The following is a 16,105-nucleotide window of genomic DNA, read 5'->3' on the forward strand; positions in this document are numbered from 1 at the left end:
TTAAGAACTTATCTATTTTATAAAACTGAGGAACAAAATAATAAGATTTTCTACACTTTATTGCATTTAGTTTTGAATTTTATGGTGCAAATTAAGAGAATATATGCCTAGTAATAACTTTACTATTAAGTATTGGAATCACATACAAACATCAAATTTATAGCATAATAACTGTACACAAATTCAACTGTTTATTGCAGAATTTCTTAAGCATAACTGCTTTCAACATTTTATATATAACAATGATCACTACATTGTAAAGCCATTCATTGGGATGCTCCATAAATGCCTTTCTTCTTTCTTTTTACATTTTGACCATTCAGTGCAATGTCTTATAGGATAAATTCATCAATTGTGAAGTTAACCCTGTTTACTGAAGGTGAAATTTAGCCCCATAAACAGTCTGGCAAAATTGTAGATAAATTGTTCCATATTCAATCTCCTTCCATTATTTTATTCCAATCTATCATTAGTTATTTAAATTTGTCCATTATTGTAGTCGTTTTAATGGTATTTGTGCTTTTTATGTAATTTATCTATAATATTTTATCTAATTTATTTAAGATTCTCAACCTAAATCTCCTTTGTACTGTTCAACACTTTATAATCAAATGGCACTTAATCAGAACATTCGATCTCAATGATGTCAGTGTTTCTGCTGCACATGAGCCCCCTTCCATCTCGACACATTCTCAACAAACCAGAGACCATCTGTGGAGAGAAACAGAGGGCTGGAGATGATCACCTGAAAGATTCATATTGTTTCTTATCACAGATAGTTGCTGCTAAGCCCATTGAATATTTTAGATTTCTAGTATTTGCAATATTTTACTTTTGACTATTTGTATATTATTCGAGCTTTTTTCACCCTCATAATAAAATTCCCAATTGAGTAATAGCCCCTTTTCTATTAGTGCCAACCAAATAGATTGTCCCACTTCACCACCTTTCTATGTTTTATTTCAGCAATGGAATTTTTAATTGATATTTTTTGTGCACTATCCCTTCAGAATACTTCCCATCCAGGAATTTTTATAATCCTGTCTAAATCACATCTCTGTTAATGTTAGTCTATCATGTTCCATAACAGTTAATGTTTTCAGTTTTATTCAGAGTATACTTTCCACATCACATGAATGCATCTCAAACCTGTCTTTTATTCTTTTTCATTTCAACTTGTTTATTTGTATTTACCTTCTCCCTCTCCAACATTCCTTCTCCTTTATGCTTTCCCTGGTGATACTTCATCCAATGTCTTCTCTCCCTACTACACTAATTAAAATACTCTCACACAAAACTATTTATTCTCCCAATGATATTTGTTTCAATGGATTCTGGTGACCTATTTTGGCCATCCCTATCATAGAACTAACTCTAATGGTCTAGGAATTTCTATTATTCCTTCCTAAATAATCACTTATAGCATGGATTTACGACTCTTACTTCATAAAATTCATAGTTAAAAATCACACAACACCAGGTTATAATCCAACAGGTTTAATTGGAAGCACACTAGCTTTCGGAGCGACGCTCCTTCATCAGGTGATTATGGAGGGCTCGATCATAGCACAGAATTTATAGCAAAAATTTGCAGTGTGATGTAACTGAAATTAAAATTCACGATCTTGTTCTCCTAATAACAAATATTCACATGATCTGCTGAGGTAAGAAGAACCAACATTATTTATATCAGCTTACAATTGCTTCATCTAGCACTAGATCCCCTACACAGAGAACAAGACCACGTGACACTGCATAATTCCCTCTGATGATGTATGTGATCATGAGTATACCATAGAATTAGAATTAACTTTTTATACTATTCATCACTGAGGTCTTTAATTCTACACAACTATACTACATTTGTATCATATTAATCGTTGTAAACCTATGAGCATAGTGCATAGACCACCACCAACTTGAAGTTCCCTTCCAAGCCACTCATCATCCTGACTTGGAAATATATCATCGTTCCTTCACTGTCACTGGGTCAAAGTCCTGGAACTCCCTCCCTCATGCCATTGTGGGTCAACCCCATGGACCGCAGTAATTCCGGAAGGCAACTCACAACCACCTTCTCAAAGCAACTAGGGATGGACATTAAAAGCTAGCCAGCCAGTGACCCCTAACCCCCACAAATGAATATTTAAAACAAGACAATAAGCCTAATATTATTATCCTTTAGGTTGTGTTATCTAATCTATTTCTGAACTTCATTTGCAGATCTCCAGTTGTCTGACAAGAAACAGAAATTTTAGAAGTGTGCTTTTGCTCTGAAAATGGTTGTATCCACTCCACAGACCCCTTATGCTGTTACCTGGGAGGCAGCACAACATTCAGGATTTTCGGCCACTTGTCTATGCCCTTGGAAAGTGAATTCTTAAATAATACTGCAGGTCCACACTCTACCTCCCTCTAATTTAACAACTATTTTCTGTACAGTTCCCTGCTCTGCTCTGATTTGGTTTCTGATTTATATTCACGGTATGCCCTTAAACAACAAGTTTGTATTTATTACCCATCATTAAATTCCTTAGAAAAGTTGATGATGCCTTTTGTTCTATTTTGTCTTGTTGCTTGAAACACCTTAGCACGCACCCAAGCAATTGTAATAATGCTTGATCAGAGCTTTATCTCACAATTCTAATATGAATGCCCATGAACAGCAATTGATATCTCTTTATTACCATTATTTCCTTTGACTGTTATTTCTCATGCATATTACAAATAAATCAGAGTGAAAATAAAGGTACATACAAATACTGGTATATTCAATAAACTGTGGTGAAACTAAGATAATTGAAACAAAGGGTTTAACAAATGCATTGTAAAGTGAGAAGATATTATGCTGGATCATTTTGGCCACATGTTATCAGGTCAAGGCGGCACATGTGAGTTCAAGTATTTCAACTGAGGCAGTCCCGAGGCAGTATACCAGGAAGGTTTCAGAACAGGAGGTTCCATGTCACAATAATGGGCCCACAGGGATGACATGCTACAGCCCCAGATGTCAGTGGTCCTGTACCATCCCTATAACCCCACCAGCTTCGCGACTCCTTAAGACAAGCAATCAAGAAGTGCCGCCAAATTGATGTGTCCTCATCCTTGTCTGCCTCAGCAGATCTCTCCTCCTCCAGTGAAGCTGCCAGTCTCTGACTGGGCTGGCAGGTCAGGATATTTAGGAGGTTGTCTCCTAGAAGGTTATTCTAGTGGGTGCACTGATAAATGGACTTGGGATCTTCACATTGGACTGTTGATAAGATCCCAAATGCCACTGGCAAATCCCACTGCATAATCTAAGCAATAGTTGTTTATTAAACAGTTACAGACTAAAACCAAGGTAAGTTAAACTGTGATGGATTGTACATGCAGCTTTCAATTATAGTTAAACATGCACGCATACTTCTAAAATGAAGCCTTCTCAATCCTCTTCAATTATTCTATCACTATGACAAATGTGACTATATTTAATTTTGTACCATTCCTCATGGATTTCAATAATCAGATAAGCTTTTTTTTAAACCAGTAGGTGCAAAGCTGACCTTTTCCTTTCAGACACTCCATTAACTCCCTCATTACATAGATCCTTTCCATGTGTCCCCTTGCATAGTTTATTACTTACATTAACCCTTACCACACCATTCAGCTGTAAACTGTTTGAACCCATTGTAGGCTGGTTTAATGTGTGTCACATGGTGAAAATATTTTGGAATGGATTTTTTTTGAGGTCAGAAGGAAAACGTTTTTATTTGTGCTTAATTACTATTCAAGGTGAATAGAGGGGAAATGTCTGTTTGTTCATACTTCTGAAGCTGTCAATGTGTTGTTGAAAGAAAGTTTTGGCCACTCCCAAGACTCCAGATCTTGCCACTTCAGACAATGGCCCACAATTAGTTCAAGAAATTCACTGAATCTTACAGGTTTGTCCACAGGACCAGATCATTGAGATACCCACAAATGAGTTTGAAAAGGAAGTATAAACAGGCTTTTTAAAAACTGAACAACAACATAAGCTTAGCACTGCTAAATTATCACTTAACCCTGCTTCAGAATGGTTTGGCTTCATACAAGCTTCCAATGGGAAAGAGGTTCTGGTCGAAGGGCTTCTTGATTTCCTCCCCACCACCCTCCTTTTACCGCTCCACTCCAATCTGCATTTTTGCTTTCAAAGACTCAAAATTTGCTGCTTGAAGGTTGAGAATAACACCATGTGCTTAAGAAGAAGAAACACCCAGCCAACACTTGATCTGCTGCTTATCAAGCAACTCAGGCATTCACACTGCCTGAACCTTAAAGGAAACAAAGCTAGAATCACACATGGTGAATCATTGACCATGTGTGGGCTGCAGCAAGGCCAAGGAAAAGGACAGTTTGAGTACCAGCTCATACTCTGGCACAGAGGACTCAGTTAAGGACTTCACTGGGGAAGTATACAAAAGGCTGATGAACATATACATAGAGGTACTAGGTAGATTCATGGACCTGTTGTCACTGCCAAAAAACATGGAGAAAACCAGTTCCAAATGGAACAGGGCACTGTGCAGAGCTTGGAACCCAACTTTCCAGTGTGGAAGTAGTGACCAAATCCATGAAAGCACTTGCAGACTGAGCGGTGATGTAGTGGATGATGGCTGCTATCACATTGTCTCTGGCATCATAGTTAGAAGCCTCCAAACTACTCACTGTGGGGGTTAAAGTTCAAGCAGAGGGTTTCCAGATCTTTATTTGTTGTTATTCAATCTCAGCTTGGTATCACACAGGCTCCGGCTGCCATTCTCATGATTGTGCATAATTGTATTCCAAGAAGAGTGCAAACTCTCACAACAGTCCAGCAATCTCTTAATAAACAAACTTTAGGATGCTGAGGATTGTGGTATTTTCCCAGATAATCACTGCTGCCATTTTGTGGTATTTGCCACCTCTACATCTTTATAATACTCATTGCCACCAGCCCTCTATCTCTTTGCTTTCTCTTGGGTCTTTCTAGTAATGAATGATAAAAGGTACACTACTGCAGAGTATCTACAGGGACACTGTTCTTCGCTACGAAAATGTTTATTGGATGGAAGCTGTAAATACAATTGCATTGGTCAGACATGGTTTCTAGAACCTGAGAGATGTGGTGCAGATACATTTTCCCCTTCCAAAAGCTAGAATATATCTCCTTGTCAACACTCACAGACAGGGCAAAACATCCGTAGAATGGCTGGAACAAAAGTAACAGGCTCTTAACCTTTTAGAACTATTAACTGGTACAATATCTCCCCAAAACTTTTTGTCCCAATTTTTAATCCATTATACAATCATATACATAACTATATCATATTTATCACTATCCAATCTCCCTGAGTCTCTGACTTCACAAATGCAGGCAATCTGTACATTGAACACAGTTTTAGAAAGCACTGACTCAGACTTGAAGAAGGCGAGGTCTCTTGTTTGAAGATTATTAACCTGGTTCTGATCTGGAGATCACTTCTGCCCTGGAGGATCTTTTATGTCATATGTAGCCTTCATGGGTGTATAATTTCTTGTACAGCCATTACTTTATTACCTAATCCCCTGAATTTTCTTCACAGAGGAACTCTTCTCTGCTAATTCAGGTTGCCCTCTAATATCATCTGAGAGACATTTAACCCTGTAAATATCCATAATCAAAGCAGCTTACTCTGTTGGAACAGGTACTTTCTTTATTGTAGTATCCGGCACTTCTGGATCAGATGCTTGGTATCTAATGAAACAGGTTATCTCTCTTCTGTCAGATCCAGGATGTTTAGACCAGTTAGTTTCCTTTCCTTGATCATATCCTGAATCTGTGGGCCATTAGCCTCATCCCCATTGATTTAGACGCAACTTATCTTCCTTGAGTTGTTGCTCAGTCTGGATGCCTTCAGTTAGCGACTATGGTTGTTTGACTGATGAAGTAGACTTTTCAGATTCTCAGTCAAGTTACTGAAAAAAGTGCTGCTCATCCAGCAATATCTCTGTCACTGGCATTAATTATAGAGTCATAGAGATGTACAGCATGGAAACACACCCTTCTGTCCAACCAATCCATGCAGACCAGATATCCCAACCCAATCTAGTCCCATCTGCCAGCACCCGGCCCATATCCCTCCAAACCCTTCCTATTCATATACCATCCAAATACCTCTTAGATGTTGCAATTGTACCAGCCTCCACAACTTCCTCTGGCAGCTCATTCCATACACGTTCCACCCTCTGTGTGAAAAAGTTGCCTCTCTGGTCTCTTTTATATCTTTCCCCTCTCACCCTAAACCTATGTCCTCTAGTTCTAGACTCTCCCACCCCAGGGTTGAAAAGTGCGGTGCTGGAAAAGTGGAGCAGGTCAGTCAGCATCCGAGGAGCAGGAAAATCGACGTTTCGGGCATAAGCCCTTCTTCAGGAATGAGGCTGGTGTGCCAAGTGGGCTGAGATAAAAGGTGGGGGGAAGGGTACTTTGGGGAGGGGCGCTGCGAATATGATAGGTGGAAGGAGGTGAGGGTGAGGGTGATAGGCCGGAGAGGGGGTGGGGGCGGAGAGGTCGGGAAGAAGATTGCAGGTCAAGAGGGTGGTGCTGAATCCAGGGGTTGGGACTGAGATAAGGTGGGGGGAGGGGAAATGAGGAAGCTGGAGAAATCTACATTCATCTCGTGTGGTTGGAGGGTTCTGAGGCGGAAGATGAGGCGCTTTTCCTCCAGGCGTCGTGTGATGGAGGAGGCCAAGGACCTGACTGTCCTTGGCGGAGTGGGAGGGGGAGATAAAGTGTTCAGCCACGGGGCGGTTGGGTTGGTTGGTGCGGGTGTCCCAGAGGTGTTCCCTGAAACGTTCCGCAAGCAGGCGGCCTGACTCCCCAATGTAGGGGAGACCACATCGGGTGTAATGGATACAGTAAATGATGTGTGTGGAGGTGCAGGTGAATTTGCGATGGATATGGAAGCATCCATTGGGGCCTTGGAGGGAGGTGAGGGGGGAAGTGTGGGCGCACGTTTTACACTTCTTGCGGTTGCAGGGGAAGGTGCCAGGAGTGGAGGTTGGGTTGGTGAGGGGTATGGACCTGACGAGGGAGTCACGGAGGGATTGGTCTCTCCAGAACGCTGATAGGGGTGGGGAGGGAAATATATCCCTGGTGGTGGTGTTTGGAGATGGCGGAAATGACGGAGGATGATACGATGTATCCGGAGGTTGGTGGGGTGGAAGGTGAGGACCAGTGGGGTTCTGTCCTGGTGGCAATTGGAGGGGCGAGGTTCAAGGGCAGAGGTGCAGGAAGCAGAGGAGATGCTGAGGAGAGCGTCGTCAACCACGTCGTAGGGGAAATTGCGGTCTTTGAAGAAGGAGGCTATTTGGGCTGTTCGGTAGTGTAATTGGTCCTCCTGGAAGCAGATGCGGCGGAGGCGAAGGAATTGGGAATATGGGATGGCATTTTTACAGGGGGCAGGGTGGGAGGAGCTGTAATCTAGGTAGCTGTGGGAGTCGGTCAGTTTGTAGTAAATGTCTGTGTTGCGTCGGTCGCCCGAGATAGAAATGGAGAGGTCTAGGAAGGGGAGGGAGGAGTCTGAGATGGTCCAGGTAAATTTGAGGTTGGGGTGGAAGGTGTTAGTAAAGTGGATGAACTGTTCAACCTCCTCGTGGGAGCACAAGGTAGTGCCAATACAATCATCGATGTAGCGGAGGAAAAGGTGGGGGATGATGCCAGTGTAACTGCAGAAGATGCACTGTTCCACATATCCGACGAAGAGGCAGGCATAGCTGGGGCCCATGTGGGTGCCCATGGCTACTCCTTTGGTTTGGAGGAAGTGGGAAGATTGGAAGGAGAAGTTGTTAAGAGTGAGGACCAGTTCAGTCAGTCGAAGGAGAGTGTCAGTGGAAGGGTACTGGTTGGGTCGGTGGGAGAGGAAGAAGCGGAGGGCTTGGATGCTTTTGTGATGGCGGTTGGAAGTGTATAGGGACATGAAGATAAGGCGTTGGGGGCCAGGGAAGCGAAAATCATGGAGGAGGTGGAGGGCGTGGGTGGTGTCCTGAATGTAGGTGGGGAGTTCTTAGACTAAGGGGGACAGGACAGTGTCCAGGTATGCAGAGATGAGTTCGGTGGGGCAGGAGCAAGCTGAGACAATGGGTCAGCCGGGGCAGTCGGGTTTGTGGATTTTGGGCAGGAGGTAGAAATGGGCGGTGCGGGGTTGTGGGACTATGAGGTTAGAGGCGGTGGATAGGAGATCTCCTGAGGTGATGAGGTTATGGATGGTCTGGGAGATGATGGTTTGGTGGTGGGGGGTGGGGTGATAGTCAAGGGGACAGTCGGAGGAGGTGTCCGCGAGTTGGCATCTAGCTTCAGCGGTGTAAAGATCAGTGCACCAAACTACCACTGCGCCTCCCTTGTCTGTCGGTTTGGTGGTGAGGTTGAGGTTGGAGCGGAGGGAATGGAGGGCTGCGCATTGTGAGGGTGAGAGGTTGGAGTGAGTGAGAGGGGTGGACAGGTTGAGGCAGTCAATGTCACAGCGGCAGTTGGATATGAAGAGATCGAGGGCGGGTAAGAGGCTAGCACGGGGTGTCCAGAAGGATGGGGTGTGTTGGAGAAGGGAGAAGGGGTTGTCAGAGGGTGGGTGAGAGTCCTGGTTGAAGAAGTAGGCGGGGAGGCGAAGGCGGCGGAAGAAATGCTCAATATCTAGCCACGTGTCAAACTCATTGATCCGGGAGCAAAGGGGGATGAAGGTGAGGCCTCTGCTGAAACTCCTCTCCTACCCCAGGGAAAAGACTTTGTCTATTTATCCTCTCCATGCCCCTCATAATTTTGTAAACCTCCATAAGGTAACCCCTCAGCATCTGAACATGGAAAACATTCCCAGCCTGTTCAGCCTTTCCCTATAGCTCAAATCATCCAACCCTGGCAACATCCTTGTAAATCTTTTCTGAACCCTTTCAAGTTTCACAACATCCTTCCGATAGGAAGGAGACCAGAATTGCACGCAATATTCCAACAGTGGCCTAACCAATGTCCTGTACAGCCGCAACATGACCTCCCAACTCCTGTACTCAATACTCTGACCAATGAAGGAAAGCTTCCAAATGCTTTCTTCACTATCCCGTCTACCTACGACTCCACTTTCAAGGAGCTATGAACCTGCACTCCAATGTCTCTTTGTTCAGCAACACTCCCTAGGACCTTACCATTAAGTTTATAAGTCCTGCTAAGATTTGCTTTCCCAAAATGCTGCATCTCGCATTTATCTGAATTAAACGTCATCTGCCAATTCTCAGCCCATTGGCCCATCTGATCAAGATCCTGTTGTAATCTGAGGTAACTCTCTTCGCTGTCCACTACACCTCCAATTTTGGTGTCATCTGCAAACTTACTAACCATACCTCTTATGCTCACATCCAAATCATTTATATAGATGACAGAAAGTAGAGGAACCAGCACCGATGCTTGTGGCATTCAACTGGTCACAGGCCTCCAGTCTGAAAAACAACCCTCTACCACCATCCTGTCTTCTACCTTTGAGCCAGTTCTGTATCCGAATGGCTGGTTCTCCCTGTATTCCGTGTGATCTAACCTTGCTAAGCAGTCTTCCATTGGGAACCTTGTTGAATGCCTTACTGAAGTCCATATAGATCACATCTACTGCTCTGCCCTCATCAATCCTCTTTATTACTTCTTCAAAAAACTCAATCAAGTTTGTGAGACATGATTTCCCATGCACAAAGCCATGTTGACTATCTCTAATCAGTCCTTGCCTTTCCAAATACATGTACATCCTATCCCTCAGGATTCCCTCAAACAACTTGCCCACCACCGAGGTCAGGCTCACCGCTCTATAGTTCCCTGGCATGTTATTTACCGCCCTTCTTAAACAGTGACACTATGTTTGCCAACTTCCAGCCTTCCGGCACCTCACCTGTAACTATCAATGATACAAATATCTCAGCAAGAGGCCCAGCAATCACTTCTCTAGCTTCCCACAGAGCTCCAGGGTACACCTGATCAGGTCCTGGGGATTTATCCAACATTATGCATTTCAAGACATCCAGCACTTCCTCCTCTGTGATACGGACATTTTGCAAGGTGTCACCATCTATTTCCCTACAGTCTATATCTTCCATATCCTTTTCCACAGTAAATACTGCTGCAAAATACTCTTTTAGTATCTCCCCCATTTTCTGCAGCTCCACACAAAGGCTGCCTCGCTGATCTTTGAGGGGCCCTATTCTGTCCTTAGTTACCCTTTTGTCCTTAATGTATTTGTAAGTACCCTTTGGATTCTCCTTAATTCTATTTGCCAAAGCTCTTATGTCCCCTTTTTGCCCTCCTGATTTCCCTCTTAAGTATCTCCTACTGCCTTTATACTCTAAGGATTCACTCGATCTATCCTGAATATACCTGACATATGCTTCCTCCTTTTGCTTAACCAAACCCTCAATTTCTTTAGTCATCCAGCATTCCCTATACCTACCAGCCTTTCCTTTCACCCTGACAGGAATATACTTTCTCTGGATTCTTGTTATCTCATTTCTGAAAGCTTCCCATTTTCCAGCCGTCCCTTTATCTGCAAACATCTGCCCCCAATCAGCTTTTGAAAGTTCTTGCCTAATACCATCAAAATTGGCATTTCTCCAATTTAGAACTTCAACTTTTAGATCTGGTCTATCCTTTTCCATCACTATTTTAAAACAAATAGAATTATGGGGCCCCCACTGACACCTCAGTCACCTGCTCTGCCTTATCTCCCAAACGTAGGTCAAGTTTTGCACCTTCTCTAGTAGGTACATCCACATACTGAATCATAAAATTTTCTTGTACACACTTAACAAATTCCTCTCCATCTAAACCCTTAACACTATGGTAGTCCCAGTCTATGTCTGGAAAGTTAAAATCCCCTACCATAACTACCCTATTATTCTGACAGATAGCTGAAATCTCCTTAAGAGTTTGTTTCTCAATTTCCCTCTGATTATTGGGGGGTCTATAATACAATCCCAATCAGGTGATCATCCCTTTCTTATTTCTCAGTTCCACCCAAATAACTTCCCTGGATGTATTTCTGGGAATATTCTCCCTCAGTACAGCTGTAATGCTGTCCCTTATCAAAAACGCCACTCCCCCTCCTCTCTTGCCTCCCTTTCTATCCTTCCTGTAGCATTTGTATCCTGGAACATTAAGCTGCTAGTCCGGCCCATCCCTGAGCCATGTTCCTCTATTTGCTGTGATATCCCAGTCCCATGTTCCTAACCATGCCCTGAGTTCATCTGACTTCCCTGTTAGGTCCCTTGCATTGAAATAAATTCAGTTGAATTTATTAGTCCTACCTTGTCCCTGCCTGCCCTGACTGTTTGACTCACTTCTGTTCTCAGCTGTACCCGTCTCAGATTGATCTCTTTCCTCACACTCTCCCTGGGTCCCCCAGCCACCCTCCTCCCCTCCCACCCGCCCCCCCCCCCCGCCCCGACACACACACTTACTAAGCAGTTGTAGCAAATTTCCTTGCCAGTATATTAGTCCTCTTCCAATTTAGGTGCAATCCATCCTTCTTGTACAGGTCACTCACTTCCAGAGATTCCAATGATCCAAAAATGTGAATCCTTTCCCCATACATCAGTTCCTCAGCCATGTATTCATCTGCTCTATCCTCCTATTCCTGCCCTCACTAGCTCGTAGCACTGGGAGTAATCCAGATATTACTACTCTTGAGGACCTCCTTTTTAAATTCCTGTCTAACTCTCTGTAATCTCCCTTCAGAATCTCAATCTTTTCCCTTCCTATGTCGTTGGTTCCAATGTGGACAACGACCTCTTGTTGGCCCCTCTCCCCCGTGAGAACATTCTGCACTCTCTCCGAGACAGCCTTGATCCTGGCACCAGGGAAGCAACACACCATTCTGATTTTTTGCTGCTAGCCTTGGACTACAGAATCCCTTAGCACAATTGGTCTCTTGGAACCTGATGAACCCCTCATTACATTAGAGCCAGTCTCAATACCAGAAACTTGGCTGTTAGTGCTACGTTCCCCTGCGAATCCATTCCCTCCCACTACATTTTCCAAAACAGCATACCTGTTTGAAATGGGGATGACCACAGAAGACCCCTGCACTGGCTGCCTACCTCTCTTACCTTTCCTGGAGATAAACCATCTATGTGACTGTATCTGCAACTTTTCCCCTTTCCTATAACTGTCATCCATCATATACTGTTGCTGTTGCAATTTCCTCATTGCCTCTAACTGTCTCTCCAACCAAACCATATGATCTGATAGGATTCGCAACCAACAGCATTTATTGCAGATATCATCCACAGTAACTCGTAAACTCTCCTTAAACTCCCACATCTGACAAGAAGCGCATATCACTCTACTAAAGGCCGTTGTTGCTCCTTCACAATCAACAGACCCAAAAAATAACACTGTCTTATTCCTCTACAAAACACTGCCCCAGGTTAAATTAATAGTTATGGCTTATACTTTAAGTTTAACCAAGAGACATATCTCAAAAAACATATAATCAAGAAAGAACCCACACACTTAAAACAATTCACTTAACTGTTTCTGTGCTGTGAACTTCACCCAAACAGTTCCTCCAAGATCAGTTGGGAATTTCACTATTTGTTAATTTTTCCAGACACACTCCGATGTCCAGCGATACATGAATTCAAACGGCAAAGGCAGTAACTGTGCAGGTTCACTGTGATGTCAGATTCTTTCTGACTTTCTCTCCTGCACTGACCGCACCATGTGCTTCCTTTGTCTGCACTTCTCCCTTTTAAAACTGCTGTTGTTTTTACTGTTTTTTCCAAAATTCCAAAACAATGCAACAGCATATAAAACAGTAATTGCTGCTCCTGGAATTCGAGGAAATCACCTCCAACAACTAAAATACCTCAAAAAAGGAGCAGCTGTTACAGCCAGAAATTTTTCCCATCCTCCATCTTGGATTACCCAGAATTGTACAGTCGTGTGAAGATAATCAGTGAAAAGATTCTGAAATGGCTCAAATAGATTGGCCCATTCCTTGTTCTCAGTATCCTCATGTTCATAGAATCATCACAAAATCCCCACAGTGTGGAAACAGGCCCTTTGGCCCAACAAGTCCACACCGACCCTCCGAAAGGTAATCCACCCAGACCCATTCCCCTATCCTATATTTACCCCTGACTAATGCTCCGAACCTACATATCCCTGAGCACTATGGGACATTTACCCTGGCCAGTTCACCTAACCTGCACATTTTTGGATGGTGAGGGGAAACCGGAGCACCCAAAGGATACCTACGCAGACATGGGCAGAATGTGCAAACTTCACAAAGAAAGTCACCTGAGGCTGGACTCGCACCTGAGTTCCCGGCACTGTGAGACAGCAGTTCTAATTACTGAGCCACCATGCTGCCCAGTGTTCTTGCAGGTTTTCTTAAATTTTTACTTCTGATTTTGCTTTAACGATAAAATAAGTGTTTTTCAGGCTTGACAATCCTACATAATTGGAGACTTCACAATGAAACATGAAATTTTCAAATGTCTTGTGCGACCTTCAGTCACCACAATGCAGACTGATTTCTGGCTGTATACCTGTTAAAACTTAAGTACATCTGGTATTTTCTTTCCAATATAGCTCCCTGAAGGCAAGCTGCCATAATTCATCTTTTGTCATACGCAAGCAACTTGTCTACCATAGTGAAAATGTCATCAGTGCTCATAGTATGGGGTAACAGCCAATTTGCTGGACATTTGGTCTGGTCATCCTCCAACACAATACTTGGAAAAGGTAGCACACTGTTAGTCATTCTATTGTTTTGTTGTTCTTTTATTTTTATCACTAAAGGTAGATCAGAGGTTAAAATTCAAGCAAAAATTGGAGAACATGAGAATACTGAGAACAAGGAGTGGGCCAATCCATTTGAGCCATTTCAGATTCTTTTCACTGAATATCTTTACACCACTGTACAATTAATGCCAATTACAGAGATAGTGCTGGGTGAGCAGCATTTCTTCAGTAACTTGACTGAAAATCAGAAAAGTCTACCTCACCAGTCAAACAACCATTCTTCTGATCAAATTTTGTTGAGCTTGTTTAGTTTGCTGGCCACTGTTTCTTCTGAGTCATATGAAACATTCCTTTTATGTCATTGTCGGTAATCTCAGTGGATTCTTTAGTCTTTTTCCTTCCATCATGAGTCGAGGAACCCAAAATAAACTTCCTACTGGTCATCCCTTGACCATTGGGTTAAAAATGGTTTGTTTTTCGACCAATGGTTCAAAACTATTTGTTTCTGGAGCAGCTGTTCACTCAAACTAATGGAAGTCCTTATAGCTTCATAAGGAGGTTGAGGGTCAAACATGCTTATTACCTTAAAAATAACGGGTGTTGATTGTGAGTTACATATACATTTTAAGTGTTCTTCATCTCCTTGTATTGCTATGTGATTTGGAACATGATAGGCTCTTGATAGTTATCCCATCCAGACAATGTAGTCTCATCTCTTGTAGGCAGTAGCTTCTGCTAATCTTCTGGTAACTGGTCTAATAGGATAGTGACCCCCCTCACCCACCTATATCATGCTTAAATTCAATGGGATATCCATTAACATATAATAAGTTCTGTAAATTGTGGATCATTAGGATCACCAATTTCCCTTTTAAGTCTCTTGTTAAAGTCTTTGCATATGTTATCTCTGTATTTTCTACAACTGTGCTACTTTTGTGCTTCAGTGTTTGATTTTGAAGCAATACTGTATTTTAAAAACTGTTCCCTCTGTGAAATCCAATCTTGCATTTTGCATAGTTCATCCCTGACCATGAATGTACTTGAAAGTGTTATATATTTTTCCATTTCTTCTCAATTTGCTAATTAATCTTATTACCATGAAGCTGTTATAAATCTGTATCAATGCCATATTCCCATGATTCACTGGTCCTTAAGCTTACTTTATTATATTCACCAATGCTGTTTTAAGTTAGATTATTGTGAAGTTTGGTGGACTCTGTACTGCAGCATTATTGCAGTATTTCCTTAATTTGTCAGCCTTTTTAACCCCGTACTTCACTAATACACTATTGAATTCTTTAATAAGGTTTTTAATTGAATTACTGGCTATGCTAGTAAGTTTCTGCTTTCAAGCTCTTAAAATCTATTTTCTTATAGTACTGCATCATTATGCTGCTTCATAGATTTACCGTTCACTTCAGGACTATTCCACCTTCTTTGAAATCAAAATGGTAATGATCCACTTGTAAGACTTTCCAGATTGCTTTGCCAAGGGGAAGTTTTCCCACTTATTCCTGAGAATAGAAGATATTTTCCTACCTTTCATGGTCTAAAGCACTTCCTTAAAAAGTAGTTCTCATCTACTTGAGGCCTTTGTGAATGATCATTCAGAAATCATGGCTAAGTTATTTATTCTCAGTTCTTGAAATCTTTACTTTCCTCCTGACTTCTTCTTCTGGATTCATCCACCAGATTTCTTTAAATGTTGTTAGTTTTCAGCTTAAGTAAATCCTGGCCCTCCCTAAATCTGCAGCCCAAGTTAAATTTATTTCCTTGATGTTTCATTCTTCCTTGCAGCTGACCCTCAAAGGAGTCTAATACTTTGTTGCTGACGATACTGGTTGAGAGAGGGAAGAAATCTTGAGTACACTCCTTCGCTTTCCTTTCCACTTGTTGCACCACTTTTCATAGCTTTTGTTTACTTAGGGATCTCTAAATTTATTTGCTTTAGTCTCACTTGATGGAACCCCATTTGCTAAGGCCTATGCACTTTTTAAATATGACTGACTTTTCTCTCTTCCTAGTGTACCTTCTTGCCACAACACTTCTCATAAGATTCTGAATGACGTTCTGCTTTTGGAATGCCGAGCTTACTCTTTTACTGTCCTCCTCTCTCTCTCTCTTTCTCTCTCTCTCTCCCCTGTTAATAGCTCGGTCTTCTTAAGGAAGTGATGCCCCAAAAGAAAATCAATAAACTCACTCGCTTGATTCTTTTTTCTTTCCTCCTGGGTCTTCTGGATATTTTCTCCTCATATTGGAATGAGGTTCACATCATTGCTAACATATGGTATGTTCCCACATGACCACTGTGGTGTTTTCCACTTCTATCGCTATGTGGTGCAATATAAAGGTCGTTTAATG

The 16,105-nt window shown here is 42.3% G+C and overlaps 1 long non-coding RNA gene across 1 annotated transcript in view; it reads right to left on the reverse strand.

The window, feature by feature from the left end:
• The window catches only part of LOC140492047 (uncharacterized), a 421,161-nt gene extending 405,119 nt beyond the window's left edge, over window positions 1-16,042 (reverse strand). The window contains exon 1 of the long non-coding RNA XR_011963481.1: window positions 15,945-16,042. This is a non-coding gene — a long non-coding RNA (uncharacterized lncRNA). The remainder of the gene's footprint in view (window positions 1-15,944) is intronic.
• Window positions 16,043-16,105: the final 63 nt, after the last annotated feature.

This window comes from Chiloscyllium punctatum, chromosome 20, assembly GCF_047496795.1.
Source record: "Chiloscyllium punctatum isolate Juve2018m chromosome 20, sChiPun1.3, whole genome shotgun sequence".
NCBI lineage: Eukaryota > Metazoa > Chordata > Chondrichthyes > Orectolobiformes > Hemiscylliidae > Chiloscyllium > Chiloscyllium punctatum.